We start from the raw sequence: 20,184 nt of genomic DNA on the forward strand, positions 1-20,184 counted from the left end.
CGCTTTTTTTCGAAATGGAGTTTTTTTGAAATAAACGGCAGTCTAGATGCGGATCTGTCGAAAATAAACCCTTTTTCTACAGATCCTGTAAACCTCATTTTTTGAGGAATACAGGATCTGTCGAAAAAGGGTTTATTTTCGACAGATCCGCATCTAGACTGCTGTTTTTTTTCAAAAAAACTCTGTTTAGAAAAAAAGCGGCAGCCATGTTTATGCTAATGAAGCATGGGATATTTAAATCCCTGATTCATTAGCAATTTTGATGTGTCTAATCTACATCTCTCTGTCAACAGAGAGGTGTAGTCTAGACACACCCTAGGGTGCCTTGTCCTGGCCACTCTTTCTAGGTCTATAGCCTCCTTCTGGCTGTCTCTCCACCCATTGTCTTCTCTCATGCTGCAGCCCCTCTCACTCCAGGAACCACAGCCTGCTCTGCATAACTCAGCCCTTCAGCCAGGTCTTCTGCCTGTTCTATGTCACATTTTCTGTGGCTGGTAGAGGAACCTGGGTTGCAGCTTGGGGGCCCTTTGATCAGCAACCAAGACTTGCACTTGCCTACCTTGCTTCTTTGACCCTTTAAGCCTTTCCTACCCTCCTGGTTTGCCAGCCCAAACTTCTCCCAGGGAGGGAGGGACTAGCTCCCAGCAAACAAGTGCTTCCTCTACAGCCCCCATTTTGTTCACAGCTCCTGGGGTTTATGCAAGCCCCTCCTGTACTTGTTCAGCTAAGTCTGGTGTCTAATTAATCCCTGCTCCCTGGCTCATCTTCCAGGTGCAGCCTGGGAGTTAATTGCCCCACTTACCACTTTAACCCCTTCATGTCTTGCGTGGGGTAGACACCCCATCACAGAGTAGATATGCTTGGAACATCCAGAGAGATATTTCAACTATTCTGAGGAAATATGAGTAGGTCACACCACTGCTACTATAAACTCTGGGTAGAAGAGAACAGATTTAGGCCCTGAATGACCTTGACTATTATGGCCAATTTCAATTTGTGTATTTGCTTTATCAACATCTCCTAGTGTAGAACAGCTGGTCAGAAATGTACTGGCAAGGTAAACAGAAAAAGGCTTCTAACGCTTTGTGGCTCAGACTAATCTCATCAGCAGCACAAATATGTTGCCAACCTGACAAGCATGAAATATCTTGGAAGCATCCACATTTCAAAGCACTTGTGCCTCAATGACTGTGTCATGATGCAGCAACAGCATGGAGGAGATGGTGTGTTATAATTATTGTTGCCTGTCAAATACAGTGTAATAAATAAAGAAACATAGATCTTTACCCTAAAGTTTGTGCGTGGATTTGGTATTTATGAAAATGAGAAAGTAATAGTACTGCTTAGAGTGGTTTACAGTGAGGTGGGGGCTGAGTAAGCATCATACAGATAATGGCGATGATGATTATTTACTTTAATATTTATTTTATTATTATTATTATTATTATTATTAATAATAATAACTTATTTATTAACTACTACTTGTATACATGGATGCTGGAATAATTTTATAGTAAAGGTGCTGATGATGGAAGCCACATATTTAGTGTTCATTACAGTATTACTACTTCAAACCAGGGGCTGTGGCAGTACTCCCAGCACCTCTATTTCCAGCACCACTGCTTGTATAGTGCTGACAGTGTACCAGGTGCTTTATGGACACATCTGACAAGATCCCTGCTGTGAAGAACTGGTATCTAAACAGACAATGGACAAAGAAAGGGAGGATGGGGACAGAAGGGAGCAAAGCAACATGATTGGTTGGGGAAATTAAGAGCTAATTTGTAAGTGCCAAGATTTTTTACCAACGTACTAAGTTTAGTGTTTGATGTTCAATCTTCTGTTAATTAACTCATCCCTGCCAGCAACAAAAGATATATACTGGCCTTTTCTCTGGAATGGTTTATAGGCAGTGATGTGCATAGCTGTTTCACTGAAAAGAGAGGCCATTGTAATTCTGTAATTTCCCTTTTATGGTGGTGATATATATTTGTTCTTTCTTATATATTTTCCTTAATATGTAGTGGGATGGCTAAGGAGTGAGCTGCACCTTTGGTCTCTCCCAGGAATGCTCCTTCCAAGTGACAGACCTTGACTTACACTCTTTCCAGTGGAACTCCACATGTCAGCCCACCTTAGACTAGATACACACATCAGATAGCTGCAGCAGCACAGGAGCCAAGCAAACAGAGCTGTAAACAGGGGAGTTTGACTGGGAGTTTGTAAAGGGAGTTTGGATTGTGGGACTTGTTTGGAGTTTGTTTTTGCTGTGGAGGGGGTGTTTTGGTTTGTTTTTGTGTTCACCGGACTAATAGGATTTTGGTGAGAAAGTAGATAAAACATAGAGGCATTAATGGCCATGGCCCAAGTAGTAGAGAACACAAGGAGGATGATTGGATGTGGTAGCTGCGGTATGTACATGATTCTGGAGGGGGTACCTGAAAGGAGTTTTGTTTGCATGAAGTGCCGCCTGATCGAGCTGATGGAAGAAAAGATCCGAGGACTGGAGATGCAGGTAGAAACTCTGGTTGAGTTTAGAAGGGGGTTTGAGCAGATGATGGGGCAAAGGCATGACGTGGCTGAAGGGGAAAGTTTAGATATGCAGATGGAAGCAGGATCAAGGGCCTCAGAGGGGGGACTGCTGGGCGAAGAAAATGGACAGTGGAAGCATGTGACTCAGAGAACCAGGCAGAGGAAAAGATGGGTCAGTGAAGGAAAAATAGAGCTCAAGAACAGGTATGTGGAGCTGGAGAATGAAGAAGGGGAACAGCAGGTAGATCATGAAGATGGAAGGGTGAGGAAGAAGAGAAGAGTGGCTAGTCCCATAGATAAAGGGGAAGACTTAATGGAGACAACACCAATAATGAGCATTAGGAGGATACAGGATGGGTTAAAGAGGATTACAAGGGAAAATAGGAATGGCAAGGACTTGCAGCCAGAGGACGCTAGAGATAGACCAGAGAATTTCACTGTCCCTAGGAAAATACAGGTCTATGTGATTGGGGACTCCTTATTGAGAAGAATAGATAGGCCTGTTACCAGAGCTGATCCAGAGAATAGAAGGGTGTATTGTCTGCCAGGTGCTAAGATACGAGATGTGGAACTGAGGTTGAAGAGGATTATTAAGGGAGCAGGAAGGAATCCATTGATCATCTTTCATGTAGGAACAAATGATACGGCTAGATTCTCGCTGGAACGAATTAAGGGAGACTATGCTAGGCTGGGGAGGATGCTCAAGGAAATTGAGGCTCAGGTGATCTTTAGTGGGATTCTGCCTGTTCCTAGAGAAGGGCAACAAAGACTGTGTCTAGACTACATGCCTCTGTCGGCAGAGGCATGTAGATTAGGGTTGTAGGCAAAGGTAAATGAAGCCGTGATTTAAATGATTGCGGCTTCATTTACATTTACATGGCTGCCGCGCTGAGCCGACAAACAGCTGATCAGCTGTTTGTCGGCTCGCCGATAGTCTGGAGGTTCCCCCTGTCGACATCAAAGCCCTTTGTTGGCAGCCCCATTATTCCTCGTGGAATGAGGTTTACCGGGGCTGCCGACAAAGGGCTTTGATGTTGACAGGGGGAACGTCCAGACTAGCGGCGAGCCGACAAACAGCTGATCAGCTGTTTGTCGGCTCAGCGCGGCAGCCATGTAAATGTAAATGAAGCTGCGATCATTTAAATCGCGGCTTCATTTACCTTTGCTGAATAAGCAAATCTACATGCCTCTGCCGACAGAGGCATGTAGTGTAGACATACCCAAAGATGTGACAGGATTATGATGATCAATAGATGGCTTAGGCAGTGGTGCTATAAGGAGGGCTTTGGGATGTATGGTCACTGGGAGGCATTTATGGACAGAGGACTGTTCTCTGGAGATGGACTTCACCTAAGTAGGGAGGGAAATAGACTTCTAGGATGGAGGCCGGCTCAACTGATTAAGAGAGCTTTAAACTAGGAATTTGGAGGAGACGGTTGGGAGATGCCCAGGTAATCTCTACGCCAGATTTTAACACTGAGAGGGAGGAAAACGAAGTAAGAAAGGATATAGCTGGGGGTAGGAGAATGAACATGAGGAAGGGTGGGGTGGATACTAGTCTAATAGGTCATATTGGAGGTATAACGTCCGTGCCTAATTGGGTCAAGAATGTGAATGACGCCAAACAGCAAAAATTAAGATGTTTGTACACCAATGCGAGGAGCCTAGGTAACAAAAAGGAGGAACTAGAGCTATTGGTCCAGGAAGTGAAACCAGATGTTATAGGAATAACAGAAACATGGTAGAATACTAGGCATTACTGGAGTACATGTATTAAAGGGTATGTGCTGTTTAGGAAAGACAGAAATAAGGGTAAAGGTGGTGGAGTCGCATTGTATATTAAAGATGAGGTAGATTGTAAAGAAATAAAAAGTGATGGAATGGAGAAGACAGAGTCTGTTTGGGCAAAAATCACATTGGGGAAGAAAACTATCAGATCCTCCCCTGGGATAGTGCTTGGGGTGTGTTATAGACCACCAGGATCCAATCTGGATATGGATAGAGACCTCTTTAATGTTTTTAATGAAGTAAATACTCATGGAAACTGCGTAATCATGGGAGATTTCAACTTTCCAGATATAGACTGGAGAACAACTGCTAGTAATAATAATAGGGCTCAGATTTTCCTAGATGTGTTAGCTGATGAATTCCTTCATCAAGTAGTTGCTGAACCAACAAGGGGGGATGCTATATTAGATTTGGTTTTGGTGAGTAGCGAGGACCTCATAGATGAAATGGTTGTAGGAGACAACCTTGGGTCAAGTGATCATGAGCTAATTCAGTTCAAATTAAATGGAAGGATAAACAAAAATAAATCTGAGACTAGGGTTTTTGATTTCAAAAGGGCTAACTTTAGTAAATTAAGGAAATTAGTTAGGGAAGTTGATTGGACTAAAGAAATTATGGATCTTAAAGTGGAGGAGGCCTGGAATTATTTTAAGTTAAAGTTGCAGAAGCTGTCAGAAGCCTGTATCCCTAGAAAAGGGAAAAAATTTATAGGCAGGTGTGTTAGACCAAGTTGGATGAGCAAGCATCTCAGAGAGGTGATTAAGAAAAAGCAGAAAGCATATAAGGAGTGGAAAATGGGAGGAATCAGTAAAGAAAGCTACCTTATTGAGGTTAGAGCATGCAGGGACAAAGTGAGAAAGGCTAAAAGTCAGGTAGAGTTGGACCTTGCAAAGGGAATTAAAACCAATAGTAAAAGGTTTTATAGCCATATAAATAGGAAAAAAAAAAAAAAAAAAAGAAGTAGGACTGCTAATTACTAAGGATGGAGTGGAGGTTAAGGATAATCTAGGAATGGCCCAATATTTGAACAAATACTTTGCTTCAGTCTTTAATGAGGCTAATGAAGAGCTTAGGGATAATGGTAACTTAACAAATGGGACTAAAGATATGGAGGTAGATATTACCATATCCGAGGTAAAAGCCAAACTTGAACAGCTTAATGGGAGTAAATCGGGGGGCCCAGATAATCTTCATCCAAGAATATTAAAGGAACTGGCACATGAACTTGCAAGTCCATTAGCAAAAATTTTTAATAAATCTCTAAACTCAGGGGTTGTACCATTTGACTGGAGAATTGCTAATATAGTTCCGATTTTTAAGAAAGGGAAAAAAAGCGACCCGGGTAACTATAGGCCTGTTAGTTTGACATCTGTAGTATGTAAAATCCTGGAAAATTTTTTGAAGAAGAAAGTAGTTAGAAACATTGAGGCTAATGGCAATTGGGACAAATTACAACATGGTTTTACAAAAGGTAGATCGTGCCAAACCTACCTTATCTCCTTTTTTGAGAAAGTAACAGATTTTTTAGATAAAGGAAATGCAGTGGATCTAATCTACCTCGACTTTAGTAAGGCATTTGATACAGTACCACATGGGGAATTATTGGTTAAATTGGAAAAGATAGGGATTAATATGAAAGTTGAGAGGTGGATAAGCAACTGGTTAAAGGCTACAGCGGGTCATATTGAAAGGTGAACTGTCAGGTTGGAGGAAGGTTACTAGCGGAGTTCCTCAGGGATCAGTTTTGGGGCCAATTTTATTTAATCTTTTTATTGCTGATCTTGGCACCAAAAGTGGAAGTGTCCTAATAAAATTTGCAGATGACACAAAGTTGGGAGCTATTGCCAATTCAGAAAAGGATCGGGATATCATACAGGAAGATCTGGATGATCTTGTAAAGTGGAATGATAGCAATAGGATGAAATTTAATAGTGAGAAGTGTAAGGTTATGCATTTAGGGATTAATAACAAGAATTTTAGTTATAAGCTGGGGACACATCAGTTGGAAGTAACGGAGGAGGAGAAGGACCTGGTTGATTATAAAATGACCATGAGCCGCCATTCTGATATGGCCTTGAAAAAGGTAATACGATCTTGGGATGTATTAGGCGAGGTATTTCCAGTAGGGATACGGAGGTGTTAGTGCCATTATACAAGGCATTGGTGAGACCCCATTTGGAATACTGTGTGCAGTTCTGGTCTCCCATGTTTAAGAAGGATGAATTCAAACTGGAACAGGTACAAAGAAGGGCCACTAGGATGATCCGAGGAATGGAAAACCTGTCTTATGAAAGGAGACTCAAGGAGCTTGGCTTGTTTACTTTAACCAAAAGAAGGCTGAGGGGGGATGTGATTGCACTTTTTAAATATATTAGAGGGATAAATACCAGGGAGGGAGAGGAATTATTTAAGCTTAATACCAATGTGGACACAAGAACAAATGGATATAAGCTGGCTAGTAGGAAGTTTAGACTTGAGATTAGACAAAGGTTTCTAACCATTAGAGGAGTGAGGTTCTGGAACGGCCTTCCAAGGGAAGTAATGGGGGCAAAAGATCTATCTGGTTTCAAGATTAAACTAGATGGGTTTATGAAGGGGATGGTTTGATGAGATAACATGATCTTGGTAACTAATTGTCCATTCATTATCAGTGGAAATAGGTCAATGGAGGGATGATAGGAGTTACTATAGAGAACTTTCTGGGTGTCTGGCTGATGAGACTTGCCCACATGCTCAGGGTTTAGCTGATCGCCATATTTGGGGTCGGGAAGGAATTTTCCTCCAGGGTAGATTGGCAGAGGCCCAGGAGGTTTTTCGCCTTCCTCTGTAGCATGGGGTACAGATCACAGCTAGAGGATTCTCTGCATCTTGGGGTCTTCAAAGTATGTGAAGGCTTCAATATCTGAGCTATAAGTGAGAGGATTATTCTGGGAGGGGTGGGTGAGATTCTGTGGCCTGCACTGTGCAGGGGGTCAGACTAGATGATCATAATGGTCCCTTCTGACCTTAAAGTCCATGAGTCTATTACAGACTCCTCCCTCTGATCCCCCATTCTGCCATGTTTACAGTGCAAACAGTTCCTTAAACCCCTTGCAGTTCCTCATGAGTACACCCTCAGGTGATAGGGAGAACAGACCAAAATCAAGATGCAGTAAAAGAGGTTGATATACTGTAGATATGCATCAGGTTTGCACACCAGCCAATCTCTTGAGTCTAATCAAATTGCACATCAAAAGTATATCAATGAAGAACTCTTTACCTCAAGTATTTATATAGTCCCATCGCCATAGAATCTAACCACTTCACCATCTTTAATGTATCTCTCCTTCCTAGTCAGGTAGGGAAGTCCTATCATCTCCATTTTACAGATGTGGAACTGAGGCACAGAGAAGCTAAGACTTGTCCAAGGTTGCAAAGGAAATCTATGGTCAAACTAGGAATTGAATCCAGGTATCCCACTTTCCAGGCTGGATCATCTTTCCTTTCATTCACAAGTCCTTATTTGATTAGATTGTTTATCTGGTATACATTGGTACTTTCACTTCTGTTTTCAATAGATGTTTTCATGCTAACAATCTACCTGGTGTCATTTGAAGATGCTTTGGAGAATTGCACAATGTCCCCAAACTCCAATCTGCATCAGTTTTACAGAGGATTCCAAAGATTTCACCCTTCAACCATTGAGAACTCCTGCTCAGCTGCACTGAGAAGTTGTACATTTTCATCAGACACGTTGGTTTCTTTTTTAGAAGACTTAAACAGTATGAGTACGTCTACACTGCACGTTTATTTCAAAATAAGCTATTTCAGCTTATTTTGAAATAACACGTCTATACAGCAGGGAAACCTCATAATTAGTCTGAGGCAGGCTTCCCTAATGTCCATGTGCTATCTCAATTTAGAGACCCAGGAGGCACTGGGGAGGAATAACTTAGAATGTTCCTGGTGAGGGGCTATTTTGAAATAGCAGCAGTTACACAGGCCTCATTTCAAAATAGCTATTTTGGAATAGGCATTATTCCTTGTGGAATGAGGATTATAGATTTTGGAATAAGTAGTCCGTTATTTCAAAATTATTTTGAAATAACAGAATGGCTGTGTAGACGCTCACATTATTATTTTGACATAACGTTAGTTATGTCAAAATAATGGTGCATTATAGACCTCCATACTATAGACCTCCATGTGGGATCTCCATACTATCAGGTTATTTGTTCCAATTCAAAGTCTACCAAGATGAGTGATCTTAGCTGTTTTCTCAAATTGTGAATCCAGATATACTACTGTTGTCAAGCCAAAGACAAACTTCACCTGCTCCTTTTGAGATCCATTCTGTGTATCAAATGGCAAGTGTGTACTGACAAAACATTGAAAATCAGAGTTCAGATCCACTCTGCTGAGCAGAACATATCAGTTGAATAAGCTACACATACCCTCCCTCCAACTGTGCTGACTACAGTGAGGTGTAACTGGACAAGCATTCTTTTTGTGGGTTTCCCCCCAGGAAATAGCAGCACAACTTGAATCTGTGTGACCCAGGCCCGGACAACTATAAGACACTTGCAGCAGATTCACCCAGTAGGCTTTCAGTGCTTCAGCATGAAGTGGTCACATCTGCGATCTAACTCGATTAGCAGAAAAAATGGTGTTCTGTAAAAGCAGAATGATGAGCCAATGGCACTATAAGAATGAAAGGAACATAATGGTATTTGTACAGAGTGGACACATTACAAGAATCCATTTGTCCTCAGAGTGCAAACCAGACCAGATTCCCCAGAAATGTAATGTTGCCCAAGCTGCTTCTTTCAATATTGATAAATAACCAATATTTTGTCTTTTCATTAGTTTCCGCAATAATTAACTTCCACATAGAATATTTATTACTGATTATCAAAATAAGACTTAATATTTTTATATCTGAAGCTCAATAAAGGGGGTGAAAATTATGGTAAACATTCCAAAACATTTCAGCATTTTTGGAAGGTATTATGGTCTGATAGCAAGGTAGGACTCCAAAGTTATGCTTCTGAATTGCACATGACCTTCAGTCTTTGTCTACATACACACTTAGTGGCAAGCAGGGATGTAAGTCTAGCCTACTGTGCACCATTAGGACCCTGCTAATGTGTACCAAAATGTTCACAGCACACCTTGAATTCCTCCCATTTCAAAGTGGGGTAGATCAGAAAAGACTTACATGACATCTTGCCGTGAATCAAACCCCCAGAGAAGTCACTTACTTTTTGCATACTCATCTTAACAGGTCTGTTGGGGGAATGAATTGTGATAAAACACTTCTGAGATCCTTGAATGAAAAGTATTATGTGAGTTATATGTGTTATTTACTAATAAGGAATCCTTTTGTTTTGGGGAAGATCCTGTCACTGGAGCAGATCGTTTCCCAGTCTTACAATTCACACTCTCACCCCTCAGTGACCCAAGGGATCTGATATTCTAAATGAGAACCTGTCTTTTAACTAGTGATTACGTAAGAATGGATGAATGATGGCATTTTGCCGTTAGGCCATGTGAAAGATGCCTATGACCAGATGAGACATAAGACGTTGAGAGAAGGAACGATGTTCTGTGGCGTGCTGATGGGCTACGAGCAGCAGTAGTAGCATGACAGATAGGCTATGTCTAGACTGCAAGCCTCTTTCAAAAGAGGCTTTTTCGAAAGTATCTTTCGAAAAAGCCTCTTTCAAAAAAGAACGTCTAGACTGAAAGCAGTACTTTCGAAAAAGCAAGCCGCTTTTTCGAAAGAAAGCAGTGAGTGAGTCTGGATGCTCTCTTTCTAAAAAGCCCTGTTGGCATTCAAGAACGCCTTTTTTTGAAAGAGCACTTTTGAAAAACGGCGTTCTTCCTCGTGAAATGAGGTTTACCGCTGTCGAAAGAAAAGCCGCGTTCTTTCGATTTAATTTCGAACGAACGCAGCTGCAGTCTAGACGCAGGTGAAGTTTTTTCGAAAAAAGGCTACTTTTTTTGGAAAAACCCCTGAGTCTGGCCACAGCCATAGTGAGGAATGACGATACGCATTAAAAGCCGGGGCCAGTTGTGTGTATAGAACACGGGAGTCTCTCCTCAATGATCTGAGCAATTTCTGAGAGTGGACAAGGAGAAATGCCCTTCTATGGTTGAACTACATCCCCCTACCTGAATGTCTAAGATTTTCTGTTTGGAAAAAAATAGCTGTTTTGTTTGTAGCACTGATGGCCCAGATCTACCACTGCATGAATCCATCTTGACATGGGTATAGCTCTGTTATTCTTAATGGAACTAGCTCTTTATAAAACTGGAATAATACAATCAAGTCCTGTGTATAAGGACACTTTCACCAGTGCAGCTTTCTTTGCCTTCTTCCATTTCTCCCTCTCCCCTTCTCCCCCCGCTGCCTATATCAGAAAAAGGCAACAAGGGTGAGATGAGCAGAGGGTGCTTCAAAGCAGCAGCGCTACATGGAGCCTAGGCCATTTTGAAACACTGAGTGCAGCCCAGGGCCATCTGGGGACTCCCCCGATGACCCCAGGCTTCATGCAGAGCTGCTGCTTTGAAACACTGCGTGGAGCACGGGGCTAGCAGGGGCCAGCTTGAATCCCCTACTGGCCCCATGCTCCCCGCAGTGCTTTCACCTTTGTAATGTAGCAACAGCCCTGGCCCCTATTGGGTAATCGAATTGCATCAACGATTCAATTAGCCGATTAATCTACATTTAACATCCCTAGTATGAGGAGGGGCTCAGGACAGGGAGTGGGGGGTCTCAGAGGAGGGGAGGTGTAGGAATGCAGGATTCAGGGCAGGAGGCTCAAGGCAGGGGGCTGTGGGTGGAGGAAGTCAAGGCAGGGGCTGGGAGTGTAGGGATTAGTGAGGGCCAGGTGCTATGGGGGTGGGGGACTGTGCTTACTGATCATTGTGGGGTTTTTTCCCCTGTGTTTGCTGTGATTAGGGAGAGAGGGCAAAGCACTGCAGAGCCTGCTGTTCCTCTCGCTCCCAGCTTTCATCAGCAAACATAGGGAAAAAAAACCACACAGCGACTGGTAAGGGCAGCTGCATCCCCTCCACCCCCAAACCTCAAAATGGTAGCAGGGGAGATCAGGATTGGGACAGTCTAGCGGGGGTAAGGGTACCCCCAGCCAGCCCCTTTAATCTGCCTGTCTGTCTGCTTCTAGCATGGCAGCCTTCAGGAAGCCAGGAACTGGGCTAGGAGCACTGTCCCTCCCCCTGCAGCCAAGTGCCCCAGCTGGCCGGCTTCTTGCCGGAGTGCCACACTAGCTTACTTTCACCTCTGCCAGATTACGTCTACACTGCAGAACTATTTCAGGATACCCTGTTATTTCAAAATATAAAGGGCTCGCTATTCCTACGTGCCTGTAAACCTCATTCCACGAGGAGTAATGGATGTTTCAGAATAGCAATTTATTTCCAATAAGACAGAGCCAAATTTTGAAATAAAGCTATTTCAAGATTGACTCAAAATGAGCTATGCAATTTGTGTAGCTCAAATTGCATAGCTTAAGTCAAGCTAGGAATGCAGTGCAGACAAAGCCCTAGAGACAACGCATCATGAAATACAACCAGTTCATGTGGCTCTAAAGTGAAAAACCCCTGTACTGTAAAAGGGAGAATTTGTCATGACATATGATCAGCAGGGATAGACCTACCACAGAAAACCATATACAGTACAGAAACATGCACCATAGATACTGTAGGCTTCCTCAGCATATTGACATATGTGAGAGAACAGCACCACTGCCGAGTTAAATGCCTCATAAAATAAGTGTTTGCAAATTTTCAGCATTTTTGCCCGACAAAGTAACAATCAGGTTAATTAACAATTAAATCACTTACTATAATATTTATTCAGTTTTACATTGGCTGCTAGGGACAACTGAGCCCATCCTGATAAGACAGCACATTCCTCCCTCAGCCCATTCTTTATCTCCATGTATTACTGTAAGCTGTCTTCTCAGTGATCATTTGATGAGGAATGATGTTTTTCTGAGCCCTTTTTAAGAAAGACAAAAATAAATTGGCCCTACACTGCTGATTTCCATCAAGCAATTTATCTAAAGGTTATAATGTGGTCATACATAAAAGTTATGGCAGCTCCACTGCTGCTTAAACTATGTAGCAATTATCTTAAGTTTATTTGTGTATTGGTTTCAATATGATAGCGATGCCAATCACGATGCTACATTTAAAGGTGTCTCAGCATTTCCATTATTAGACCCTGTTTCAGGGGATTATATCTTGGTCAAAAAATTAATTCTGGATTGTGATGTGTCTGGTTGTAACCTCAAATGAGAATATATGTTTTTAATAGAATTTGACATTAAATTGATGTGGGATATTAAAGTTACATAAAAGCACAAAAATGAAATAGAAAAAAGTTTTCTGGCTAGTTATTTCATTATTAAAAATTATCAAACCATTTTGCACTTTAAAATTATGTGGTTTTTTTTTTAATGTAGACCTGTGCATTAAAGTAGCTTTCTTTTTCTATTATTCGGGGGTGGGGGAAAAGAACACATTACAATGGATGAGGCTTTGGGATACAAAATGCAGTTTTCATGCATACCATGCTATTAACTTTTTTTACAGCTATTCCCATGTTTTCCAGTTTACTAATTGACATTGAATGATAACAACTATAAATAGTATTGTACATTAGAAAATGGGAGTGCAGGGACAGCAATTATACAACCTCAATATGTTTTCAGTGCTAATGTGTAGCTGAATATTTCAGCTAAAATAAGTAACTGTGCATTAATATTGGCTCCAATCCTGCAATAAGATCCACTCACACATAACCTATGTTATGCAGCACCCAGTTAATGCAAGTAGAGCGCAGCACTGTGGTGTATGATTCCACTACCTTTACTCACATCTTGCTCACCTTAACCTGGGCTTATGCCTTTTTAAATCGGTAGGGCTACGTCTACACTGCCCAGTCTTGCTCAAGAACATATGCAAATGAGGCATGGCGATATTCATCACCGCACCTCATTTGCATATGTTCTTGCGCAAGACAACTGGGCAGTGTAGACGTAGCCTAGGAGTACTTGCCAAGTAAATATTAACTCAATATAAGGGTATTAGAATCAGGCCATTAGCCAATAGGTCATATTGTCTCCCTTGAAATAATTCACACATCTAACAAACTGTACAGTAAATGTACTCATTAAAATCACAGAGATCTGTGTTTAAATTTGTGATCATCCCAGAATCTTGTGGCAATACACATTATCATGAGCAGAGCTCAGTTTCAAGTGGACATGACATGCTTTCATGGTGATGGTTATCTCAGTAGCACCATTCATGTTTATTACTTTGTGGGGAGGGGGCTATTGTGAAAGGGGTTTAAAGCAGGGGCCTGAGTATTGGAATTCTGGGTATTTTATCAGTTCTGCCAGTTCTTGGCAAACCATTTATATTCCAGAAAAACCTGAAAAACAATGAACAGTCTTGCAGCACCTTAGGGACTAATAAAACATTTAGAATAGATGGTATCATGACCTTTCATGGGCACAACCCATGAGAGTCTACTCCCAGCCCTTATAGGGCACCTCAAAAGTGAAGGAGGAGTAGGTAAGACCTGGCTCTTTCACACCAGCTGGCAGTTAGCCAGCCACACGAGGGGAAGTATCCTGAACCCCTTCAAGGGGTATAGCAGTAGCCACACCTCCAGCATGACAAGAGAGCCTCTTCTGGGCTAAACAGGTACAATCTAACCATGAACTTCTCTGTGCCTCACTGTATCCATCTCTTAAATGGAGTAAATACTTGTCTAGTCTGATGTTCTGAGAATATAATTAATATGTGTAATACACTTACAGAATCAGAGATGCAAATGAAAAATGCCATTGTCACCACTGAACCTGCAATCTACCATATTACATGTAATATGACCACAAATGTACATATTGAAGTGGGTGACATAGCTCCTTTTAAAAATGCCTATTGTATTTTTAAAATATTTACATGTACACCTGGTAAATATTGTAGAGTTAGTTTGGTCTCTAAACTAAAACACTAAAACACATTTTATGGTCTTCATGAAAATGTCAAGCTTTCTTCCTCTTCATTTTAAATTACCAGAAGAAAAAGAAATTACACAGACAACTATTATCCAATTAACTAGCCCGATGGATGCTTTTAACACAGCCATTACTTTTGTTGTTGTTTGGGAACCATAGGAAAGAAATAGCAGCTCTACAATTTCAAAGTGGTTTAAAGCTGTGGGAGGCATTAGCGATATTTCAGCTCTTCATCATACTTCTGTGGCTCTGGCTTTCACAGCACACACACACTAAACAAGAGTAAGCAAAGACCGGATGGTACCTTATTCACACAATAAAATTGTGTGCAAGGAGCTCTTCCAAGGGGCATTCCTTCATGCTGCTTTAAAAATCCAGTCAAGTTTTCTTATAATGCAGGTATGTGAGCATGGAGGTGATCGAGACAATTTATTGAGCAATAATGTGAACGTATAAAGAGACCAAATAGTAGGACTAGCCTGGTCAGTGGCTTGGCTGGTACGGTTAAGGAACCTGAGGTTGAGCATGACCTCAGACTTAAAGAGGTGCTGGAAGCCTTCTGAAAATGATGCTCTCATACATTATGAGAATTCTTTTTGACATTCTGCTCGGAGTTTCATACAGAGTGTGTTCCCTAGACTGGAGGGCTGACAATACAAGAAAAGGAAAATGTAATGCCTAGAATGAAGTGAGGGTGGAAAATGCTATGAACCTGAGATGCTCTACTTCTCTTCTTGGGATGGCGTGTAGCCTCACAAAGTTAGCTTGTGGGGTATTTTTTATTGTAATGGGAGAAAAAAATCCCTTCTTTCTTTTCCTAGGGTTTAATGCTGCTTCCACTTGTTATGCCAGTATTAAAAATAAGCAAAATGAAAGTCAGTTTTATGATCTGCTTCTCAGCTAAGAAGCTACATTGACATAATGTAAAACAGTGGTTCACATCCAGGTGTACTTATCCCCTGGAGGGTACACAAAGATCTTACGGGGGTGCTCAGATCCTCTAGATTAGTGTTTCTCAACCTGAGGGGGGTCATGAAATGGGTTCGGGGGGGGGGGGTTGCAAGTGTACAGCTGGCAGTAAGAGGTAGCAAGGAGGGCAGATGTCCAGGGCCACACGCCATAGGGGGCCTCATGAAGTTAAGTTACCAACTTCAGCCCTGAGCAGTAGTGCTCAGGTTTCAGACAAGACTCACAGGAAAAACAGGCTCAAATATCACACTGAAATGTACATACAATATTTATATTCCAATGAATTTACATTATAATTCCACGGTAAAAATAAGCAGGTAAGCATTTTTTCAGTACTAGCATGCTGTGACACTTTTGTGTTTTTATGTCAGACTTTGCAAATTGTTTTTAAGTGCAGTAAAACTTGGGATGCACACAACAAACCAGGCTCTAGTAGTCTACAAAGGTAGAAAACTACTGACATAAAAGATGTCATTAGAGATGATTTGAACCAAAATCCATGATCCTCTAGTTTAGGGGACTCATGTCTGAATTGGAACTGTGTGACTCAGACACAGCACTTGTTTTGAGGCAAAGAAGCTAAAACTGGTAAGATTCAAAGGCTCAGGGACGGCAGGTATAATAGATGGGGGAAGGCATTGCCTTCACAAACCACCAGCCTGGCCCCACCCAGGCTCCTCCCCCAGAATGCTTGCTATAGGTATACTGGGGGGTGAAGTGTTGCTTCCAAACACCCGCCTTCTCCATGCTCCATGGCCAGAGAGACAGGAGCCGCATGCCATGCATCTCCCCATCATGCTCCATGTACGGGATGGGGCTTGGCTTCTGTGCGGGCATGGCTTGAGCAGAAGGGATGGGGCTGAGAGCAGGACTGGGTGGCTTGCCTTCCCCAGCTCTACCTTCACCCACCACCCATGAAAAGGTTGATGCACCCATCCATGACATGCAGTATTTTCCTGTGAACTGTCAGAATCTTAAAGTAACTATAATATCATGGCCTAGTCCTATACTAGAATTATAGTGATCTGTTCTGATGTTGATGTAAGACAGGTTCTCCAATGAAAGAATAAAGAACAAAGTCTATCTACGTATCTTTTCCTGATACCTCAATCCATCTTGGTGAAGATTATTATTTAGGCATCTAAATTAACACAGCATTGAAGTTACTAGGCACAGTTCACACTTCTCAGACTATTCTGCAGACTCATTTGCATTGGGTTCATATTTGGAAGGCTGTTTGGAAATATAAGGTCAAAATATCCGCTAGTGTAAATTGGTGACGCTCTATTGACTTCAACATGCTCTTAACAGTTTAATCTAAGCTTTAATTCTACCACACAGTTTTTCAGCAATGGGTAGACTGCAGAAAATCTATGAATCTAGAATACATTGGATTCTGATTATGCTTTGGAATCTAGATAAAATGCCAAGGCTTATGTCTTACTTATATTGAAATAACTGGTAGAATCTTATTTGACTTCAGTGTGAACAGAATCAGGCTCTTAAAGCACACTGCCTCTGCTTTGAAAAACCAAGAATTTTGATACATAGTTTTTCATTATGAAAGTTACTTTCTTCATTGCAGTTGCATCCAGATGAGTGTCTGGCTCCAGGCCTTCATTTGTGACTCTTTGACCTAGGCATATAGTACTAACAACACTATGAGTTTGACATCTGCAGGCTGTAACTTGCACCTGAGAATCACACAGCTGCAGATAACATTTTATGAAATTATCTCAGTGACTATCTGGTAGGAAGGGCTCTATTGAAGGCTCCAAGACTTCTGGGCAACAAACTTCAAGGAACTTTTGAAAGCTAAGTGATCCGGCAATAAATGGTTAAGTTGCACTTTAATCTCAGGACATAAAGAAATGCTTTCAAAATGGTAGCTAAGTAGTATGGAAAATTACCCACACACAGAAAAATGTAAAGCTAGTCTTTTCAGGATTGTATTTTTTGTTCCAGCTTAATGGACTGTACCTGGTATATATTAAATTGCTACTAAGAAGTGCTATTGTAGTTAAGGAGAGGTGTATTGATTGTTTATAAGCACACATTTTTGAGGAATATATAGATTAGCCATTTAATTTCACGTCAGGCTGAAGCTTGATATACAAGTGCTATACCTGAATGAAAACCTCTCTCCCACCATCTCAAATGTAATATAAACCTGTTTAGATGTTTTCTTATTAGAGAAGAAAGTGAATAAAAATGGAATTTATTTGGGGATAGTTTAAATACTTTAGAAAAATAAATGAACAATTGCAGGCCATTTTCCCTTCATGTGGAGAAAGAGAAGGGCTCAAATCAATTTGATGAGTTACAGACAAGTTCACTCAGCTCAAAAAACTACTTTTTATTAAGCATATACAGCAGCTAATTTTCATAACCCTTTCAAACTGTCCCTAATGCATTTCAGTTATATTCGTCTCAGTTCCCCCTGTGTAGCTACATGTTTAGCTCTTGCTAACTTGACTGGGATTAGTACATGAATATCGAAAGAACGAATTTGGCCCAAGGTGAACACAATGCAGAATTTCAAAGAAGAAAATGTAGCTTTGCAATTTAAAGTTTACACAAGGAACTCTGTGGTGTTACACAGGAACAAAACATGTAAGGAGAATGCATTCTGTGGGCAGGATGAATATGGCTAAAAATACCATCCTAATGTTGAAAATGTATGACATACAAAAGATTGGTTCCATCTCAGTCTGAACGACCGATGGACCTGAAAAATGTCAGCGAAGAGGTGTCTATGTTGGTAGCTGTAGAAGGAAAATGACTTAAAAAACCCTCCAATGCTGTGTTTTTCTAATTTGATTTTTTTTATATCAGGTGAAAAGTGTTACATATGTATTATTATGTTGCTGCAAAAAACCCAAAGGAAATTAAAATTAGAAAAAACATTTAAATAAAGGCTTGACTCAAATACACAAAAGCATTAGTAACTTCTACCTCTTCCTACGTAACCTGTCTCCTGTACTAATGTACTGCACATCTGAATAAATTGTGGATGAAATTAGCATCCTTGACTTAGAATACCCATACTCTGATTAGTTAATTTAGATCAACTTTACATTCTTATTTACATGCTTTTCATATGTTAAATAGACCAACTGCAGTAGATTTTGAGCTAAACTGCTAAACTGAGTTTGAGCTAAACTGCTAAACAGTAGCCAAACTAAATTAAAATGTTATGAGAACTGGTCACATATATTTTACATTTATCTCAATTACCTATTACCATCAGAAAAAAAAGAGTCAACAACCATTTAGAATTTTTAAAACAGTTAATTTCAGTTATTTTAAAGATAATTTAAAATCTCTACCTTACATGTGATGTAAAGTATTAACACGGAATGAGTGAAATCCTGGCCCTACTGTATTTTGCCATTGATTTCAGTAGAGCCAAGATTTCACTTATATGTTTCTGTAATACAGTGTTTTGAAGGATTTAAAGCCACTGGTTAATTCAGAAAGATGTAGGCAGTGCTTTTTTTGTTTAAAATAAAAAGGTGCCAGTACTCCAGGGGAAAAGTTGTTGAGCTCTGACTGGAGGTGTTGTTACTGCGTTTGGAGGTGCCGGTGCCAGTACTGCGTACCGGGCAGTACCATCACAAAAAAAAGCACTGGATGTAGGTATGTGTAATCAGAGATGGGACAGTGTTGGGTAGTGGATTGTTTAAAAATCTTTAAGTATCTAAAGAAACCTAGAAAAATAAGGTACACACACCTCTTAGATTCTGATAATAGAATTTGATCCATTAGTGCCTCTTGCGAGCATTGTCCTCTCCCCTGATTATGCTTGTCTTCCTCACCTCTTGTGTCATGCCTGCAATTCAGATTGTAAACTCTCTCAGGCAGGAGCCAAGTCTCAGGTGAAGTGCTTTGCACACTTTGACACTCTATAAAACAAATATATAATGATTCATGCATTGAAACAACCAGGATTGAAATGACAATCTTAAATAGGAGTTGCAGCATTCAGGATCGCCACATGGTTATTTGTGTTTTTAGTAATTCATTTAAACTTACAATTCCCGTTTTAAGATTTAATTTGCATATCTTTGGTAGTTTTCCAATATTGCATTCCATGAAGCCAATTCGAAAAATCCTTTGCACCTGCAAAATTACATGTTCACAATACCCAGCATAAATACATATAGACTATTTGTTTTTCCTGTTACATTCCAGCTCGGCTTTCCCCTTGATATTTTTTTACCTACTGCCTCTTCCTGTACACCCCTCCCCCCCCCATCATTTTTTCCTTCTCCATCTCCCTCCCTTTTCTCCTATTTATTTTAGTTCTGGAAACCAACACTCTGGTCATCTGACGAAGTGGGCTGTGCCCATGAAAGCTCATGATACCATCTAAATGTTTTGTTAGTCTTTAAAGTCCTACCAGATTATTTGTTGTTTTTTAAGGTTAAAGAAAGTGTTTTTCAAATAATGTAAGCCCTGATCCAGTAATGTATTTATTCAGGTCAGCAGTCCCACTGAAGTAAATACGATTAGTTGCATGATTGAGTTTTAATTGCATGCATTTTTAGGCAAAATTAAGGCCTTAAAAAGAATGCAAAGCAAAATAATTGCAAATACTTTATCAGTTGATATAATGAGACATTTGAAAATATTTATTAAAAAAGAACAATTATGTTTACATCTTCATATCAAAGTTCAAAGCAGTTTTTTCAGGGTGCTTCAGAAATCAGAGCAATAAGGCAATTGTTCCAACATTTTAAAGACTGGGTTGATTCTTCCAGTAATGCAAATTTTAACACCTCTTCATTTCATTTAAAAATTCTTTCAAAGTGATATACATGTAGACATTCTTCACATATGTCTCAGTGACTTCTTAGTC

The 20,184-nt window shown here is 40.6% G+C and overlaps 1 long non-coding RNA gene across 1 annotated transcript in view; it reads right to left on the reverse strand.

Annotated features, from left to right (window-relative positions):
- Positions 1-20,184, reverse strand: part of LOC142830197 (uncharacterized) — a 38,368-nt gene that overhangs the window by 15,219 nt on the left and 2,965 nt on the right. The window contains exon 2 of the long non-coding RNA XR_012905230.1: positions 19,057-19,228. This is a non-coding gene — a long non-coding RNA (uncharacterized LOC142830197). The remainder of the gene's footprint in view (positions 1-19,056; positions 19,229-20,184) is intronic.

Source organism: Pelodiscus sinensis, chromosome 7, assembly GCF_049634645.1.
Source record: "Pelodiscus sinensis isolate JC-2024 chromosome 7, ASM4963464v1, whole genome shotgun sequence".
Taxonomy (NCBI): Eukaryota; Metazoa; Chordata; order Testudines; family Trionychidae; genus Pelodiscus; species Pelodiscus sinensis.